This window comes from Varroa jacobsoni, unplaced genomic scaffold (assembly GCF_002532875.2).
Source record: "Varroa jacobsoni isolate VJ856 unplaced genomic scaffold, vjacob_1.0 scaffold_621, whole genome shotgun sequence".
Lineage (NCBI taxonomy): Eukaryota > Metazoa > Arthropoda > Arachnida > Mesostigmata > Varroidae > Varroa > Varroa jacobsoni.
Genome location: NW_019213523.1, coordinates 159,278 through 165,728, shown reverse-complemented (window position 1 = coordinate 165,728; position 6,451 = coordinate 159,278). Strand labels below are relative to the sequence as shown.

General features: G+C 45.6%; 1 long non-coding RNA gene across 1 annotated transcript; it reads left to right on the top strand.

Annotated features, from left to right (window-relative positions):
* Positions 1–1,017: 1,017 nt before the first annotated feature.
* LOC111261984 (uncharacterized) lies at positions 1,018–6,169 on the top strand. Its single transcript, XR_002681316.2, has 2 exons — positions 1,018–2,588; positions 5,100–6,169. It is a non-coding gene; the product is annotated as an uncharacterized LOC111261984 (long non-coding RNA).
* Positions 6,170–6,451: the final 282 nt, after the last annotated feature.

Here is a 6,451-nt window from a genome sequence, read left to right as displayed (position 1 = left end):
GATATATTTCTCCCGCGATATATAAACTCATTTTAAATCCAGCATATTTGCTTTACTATTATGGATACTCATGTAGTTTTTTTAATATATAGCCAATAAATATTTCGGCCATTAGGTGGATTATTCTAGGAAGCTTATTATTAAAGGAAGCTTCGTTATTTGAGCTTCTTGTTGTTCATTACTCGTAAGAGCAGGCTACGTTGGTCGCTTTAATCTCGTATTCTTTCCTTTATCTTTGCTAGCCACTGGCTTTTACGTTTACTTATTACATTTATTAGACATTTCGGTTCGACCCCGACTTCATTGAGCCTCCTTGTGCATCCCTTCTTATCCTTATTCTATAGGGATAGGGGCAGTAAGCGGCCGAACTCCTATGGGGTTCCATGCACAGCCGTCGGCCCCTCTGTTACCTCAGGCATTCTCTTTCTTCCCATAGAGCCCATCGAGTTGGCCATCGCCCCCCTCGTCTATTGCTGCTCTTTCTCGATAAACCGCTCGCGCTCTGTTTATCTATTTATCGCTATCTTGCGGGGCCGCCGTTTGGCCTGTGACTGAGTAGGTGCGCGAGGAGCCGTGTCGGCTATGTGCCTTTGCTGTTGGTCTCTGTGGCCGTGCGGCCATCCCTCCTTCCTTCGGCCATTCGATCGGTCGACAACTGTTGGCCGACCGTCAATTGCTCCGCTGCAATAGGAAGCAGCGGTGGCAATAGTGGCAGCAGTGGCTCTGTGAGCGCTGACTGCGGTGAGGCTCCTCCCCCGGGCGGGCTTTCCTCCTCCTTGCCGAGCACTGCCTCTACCGAGGCCTTTGCTGGCCGCTGCTGCCTAGCGGATCGTTCGCCGCTGCTGCCGCCGCCGCTGCCGACCTCTTCCCGCTTCCCGCTTTTCGCGGCGCCGCTCCCCCAACCCATCTCTAACCGCCATCACTCTGCTACTGCTGCGGCTGCTGCCGCCGCTGTGGCTGCCGCTGAGCTTGCTCTGCTTGCGAACAACGGCAACGGCGCTGTTTGAGGGCCCTGCCTGCCTGTCTGCCACCTAGCTAGCCAGCCAGCTCCTTCTGTCTGCTTTGTGCGATCCCCATCCCGGCGAGGCAGCAACGCGCGCGCGCCAGCCGACGACGATGACTACGACCGACGTTGAATAGCAGCCGAACGACCGAAAGACGACGGCGGCGACGACGGCACCGAGCACGGGTGCGTGCGAGCATGCGTGCGAGTGAACGAGCAAATGATTGACTGGCTGCCCGCCCTCATTGTACTGTCCTCTGCTGCTGCTGCTGCTGCTGCTGCTGCTACTACTACTGCTGCTGCTGCTGCTGCTGCTGCTGCTGCTGCTGCTGCTGTTGTTGTGCTGTGCTGCGGAAGCTCGTGCTGTGTCTATGCAGGCCCACGGTCGCTCTCTGAACGGAGCCCGCCGGCAAATCGGAACGCCGACTTTTGTGACCAAACAAATAGCAACGGCTAAATAGACGACAGAGACATAACGACAGTAGCGATAACACTAAGCAGGCCACGGAGGGAATAGCATAAAGGAGCTGAGCAAACTCAGGCCATAGGGACGAGGATGACGGCCGTCGCTTGGTCCGTCGTTGGCCGCAATTAAGATACTGATACTGAAGGGCATAAAAACAATACAGCTGCCACATCATATAAGAAGGAAGAAACAAAAGTCACTCCGCGCAGCCGGGAGCAGTGTGTGTCTTTTCTAATGGGATTGAGTTCTGCGCGATCTTCACGGGCGATTAGCATGTGAGATTTACGGTGTCTACCGCTGAAACACAGAGGAGGTGAACATAGTGTGATCACTCAAAGCATAAATATATATATATATATAACGGTGAAGCAAGGAAGGGGGCACAAAGTTCAACAGGAGGGGCGTTCGTTGTGAACGTGTCCATGTGTGTGTGTGTGAATGTGTACATTTGGAAGTTCTGTATTTCACCTAAGAGACGTATTAATTAATACCTAGAGGATAAAGGATATCGTCGGTAGCTGCGTGCAGCTAGCTTGCGGCTGCTGCTGCTGCTGCTGCCGTCGTCGTCGTCGATTAGGCGTTACACAGGCTGGTGGTGATCCTAAGTTCTTACAAAGCCAGTGCATGCAAACAGGCGGGCAGGCGGGCGGGTGGGCAGTTGCCAACTGTTAGTGACCCCTTCCCGGTGACAGAGAGTGTATGTCGAAAACAAGACCAGCACCAACAACAACAACAGCGGCAACAACAACAACAACGACAAGATTAGAGAGAGATACTCAACGTAATTTGCACAGGCTGTAGCAACGATATTTAGTAGAGTGTGAAGTGGCCGGTCTAAAAGGAGCTTGTGTTTGTCTGCGTGGGAAGTGCGTGTCGAGTGTGAGGTATGGGACGACCTCGACGGGTCTCGGAGTGACACCTTGGTGCCTTGTGGTTGTGTCGAGTTTACCTAGAGAAAAGTGCAGCAAATTCAACGCCTAAAGTGGCGCAGACAGGAGGTTCCACGATTAACGAAGGCTTCAGTTTGAAACAACGAACGCTGGAGAACGGCACTGCTACCTACGCTACACAGTGCTTAATTATGGACCTCCACGATGCTAGCGCCTACAACTTCTTCAGGTACCTTGCATACATCGCTTTGTTAAGTTACACACTTATCAATGCGATACGGCTATTAATGTACGAAGAGCTTTTTTTTTTTTTTTTTCTCATAGTAAGTGCATTAACCAGTACCTCAGTAATGCATACCAGATGTATATAAAGCTAACTAGATATCTGCAGCCATCAATCAGCTGTCTGTGCTGATAATGTTAGCACACTCCTCAATCACAGAGCAATCCACTGATATTTGCCGAAAATGCTCTAGACTGGCGAGATTTAAAATTTCAATAGTCTAGTTTCCAATATACCAGCTAGCAGTAAAAGTAGAGCTGACGACGTAAAGTTTGCCAAAGATTTTGGAAGATCCAATAGATGCGTATGTAGCCATCAACGCCATTATCACAGCTGTTAATCCAATTTAATAATGGAGCAATAGAAAGTATGTTATGAGTTTGAAAAGTTTCTTTTTTTCGCTAATAAATTGCAGCGATGACCACAAACATGTTGTGACTACAAACACAAGACGTTGACATACAATGCAAATGGCTTTGAGTCTAGCGGAATATTGCGTTTGGACTCTTCCTCAGAAAATTTGTTCACTGTAAATGGGTACCATAAAATATACCGGAGTAAGCTAATTATTCTTAAAGCTATAGCGCGTGTTCTGGACACAAATGAACCAGCTGATACCGAATCTTAGCACCATGCGTGACTACCCAGTATCTCTCATCTATGGGGAAGTAGCCATGCAATGAGACGATGTTTTCGGGCAAGTCACGTTGAAGCGGATCGCACGATATCATTTTGGTACCGATATTAATTTATGGTCATCCGAAGACAACTGTGCCGCCCCATGCTTGGCACGTTAAGCTGACTATGATTAGAAAAATTGTATCGACAGTTATCCGCTTGCTATCGGCTCTTCCAGCTCAACCGGGGCAGCAAGCAGCATAGGTGCTTCAAATAGACCGGCACAAACCCAAGATTCAGCCGATCAAAACACCCAAAAACCACCGATGTGCGCTGGCAGTGTACAACAGTCAATGACGATACGACGAGGGCTATGTAGGACACCTTTCTTTTAACAAGGATGCGATAAACAAGTTAGTATGACCAGCAGCGGGAAGGAGCACGAGGGAGGTGACAAGTAAAGCAGTAATCAAGACGTTGACAGATAACGGACTGTTGTTGCAGGAACAAGGACACAGGATCAGCGAATCGACGATATCCCAGAGTATCCTTTAAATGCAAACAACAGCAAAAACATAACTGTGTCACTCAACACTGAGTACTGCCCTGAACGGAATTACTCAGCGTATGCAACCAAGAATTGATCTCTATTAGAAAATCCATTGGCACGTGACGTTCGCGCTTGGTACACGCTTATCGAACTGGAAAACACCAGCCAGGTCTCAAAAAGGCAACAAAAAGTAGAAAAGACAGAGAAGTTCAATTGCTGCACTATGAGACACGATCTCTGCCTTCGTTAAGATGTGATATATACGCTTTGCTTACCATAGCCCATACTGCTATCTATGGAAACTAGAGGAAAAAGAAAGGGCTGACAATAACTATCAGGAAGTGTCGTTGATGTCGCGTACGTTTCAGAGGATTTCGATATTGTCTCTTTTGCAGTTAATAAGTTTGAGTGCTTTGTGGTAACTTGCTGTGTGCGCGGCCAGTATGTCTTGATATTCCCACGATTTTTTCTGTCTGATCTGGTAAAATGTTACCCGAGGCGATGGTCCACTGAGTGTATTTGTGTTGAAATCGATCCTAACGACCCTCATCACCATTATACATTAAATGGGATGTTTAACGTTGTATTCAACTCGCAACATAAACCCATGATCGCCCTTAGTGACACAGATGTTAACTTACGAGTTGCGGATCACACCTTATCAGCCTACCTATCATGTCTCTCCTTTGAAGATCGATGACCTGAAGCTAACGGACTAGTGATAGAAAGGCCTAAAACATGTACAGAACACATATCTTTGCCGCCCGGTACGGCTGAACTTAGGCCACCTCGGAAATTAAACGATCTCAGACATTTTTTTGTTCTTTTCCTATTCTTGTGGCCATCAACTAAGTCTTATTTAAGCAGGTGCTTCTTAACTGTACATATTGATAGTGCAATATTAGGCGACCGTTTAGAATCGCATCGAGTTGCAAGAGCCCAACAATTTGTATGTATGTAGTATTTTTCCGCATCGTGTCTCGCGAAAACAGTCTGTTTCGTGGACGAAATCGTCTGTGACTGGCTAACATTATTTACTAACATAACATATATAGAACGTTACTACTTTATCAACCTACTAAACAATTAAATCAACTTTGATAGCACAGTCGATCCACTAAGCAACTTACCCGCAAAATACTTTGTTTGGCCTTGCGTTTGAAGGAAAATTAGGCTCGATTGAGAATTTCTTTAACCTACGCTCGAAATGTTATGCCTGCATTGCTATGGTATCTATCTGGTCTTTGAGGTAGAGGTTTCTTTCAACACGTATTTCTGTACGTTTACAGATCCGTTCTTGAACCAATAACCACGTATGCTATCGTAGCTTAACGTTTCCTCAATGTTTCGATATCGCATCAACGATTCAGCGGGATGCATCTCGGACTACCTGTGGACTTTCGAGGTCCGCTCGCCCAGCGCTGAGCATTTTTATTTTTCTCGGTCTCGTACGGTCCGGCTGTGTTGAATAGTACGCGCAAATCAACCTACGCATCCACCATATACCAAACCATACCTCGAGTTCTAGCATTACCAATCTTCTAGATATCCTCTTGAAAATGGCCACAGGACACTGCTAAGTCAATAAATTGAAGCACCCAAAATGGCCATAGTGGATCTTCTAATTCACGAACAACGCTGTATCTGGAAATCCTTCCCGTTGCACCTAAGGCCACGAAGTATTGCGCGCAAACTTACTAATATTTTATTAGGCATCAATTGCAGTAACTCTCCGTGTTGTTTTATATCCTGGTTACATTACATAAGGCTGCCATGACTGGTTTTTGGCTTTGTGATTTTCTTTATGGAACTTTAAACGAATCGCCTAAGTTTGTTACGCAGTGCTGGGAGAGCGCGTTAGTTGGCAGCATCGTGTGACCTTTGGAGGTCAGGGCTGAAGGGATAACTTTCGATCAACAACACAAGCGATCACTATTGACTCGAAAGTACAGCATTAAGCAATAACAGGAATAGAACCCGGGCCGCTTTGCGGCCAGCAGATTATCAGAAAAAATATTGTCCTCAAAACAGATATAATTTTCTATTGAAATAAATAAGATATGGCTTAGCGATATGACGACGTCATTGGGGATAAGTTTGATCTTTAGTAACAGGAACACTATCGCATATAAATAAACGTATAATTCTAGATTTGTATAATGCGAGTAAAAGAAAAAGTTTGAATTTAATAATCTACTTTCAACGAAACTATATATCGTTGATAAAAACTCACGAGTGAAACAGGACATGTACAAAGGCTCTAGAAAGCCATATTGCCGTGATTCTATGTAAGGACAAAACAGAAGGACGCTTATATAGGTGTTTCGGTTCAATAAACATACTTTAATTCAAAATGTCATCTTTGTGCACGCATTTTAAACGTTAGAATAAAACAGTACTTACACGGAAGTGAAGGGAAGATCTATATATTGATGATAACGCGTCTAGCTCATTATCAGCAACTGTTGGTGCTTCATTGCGGTGCGAAATAATTATCAAGACTCGTATCTACCTGGAAACATCTTAGGTAGCCGCCAAAATTCCGTCAGCTTAAAATCTACACGAATTTATCACGTTTACTCTACGTAGAACAGCAGAATTCAAAATGAGCATCTATCCGCCGTACGTTTTCCCAGTAAAA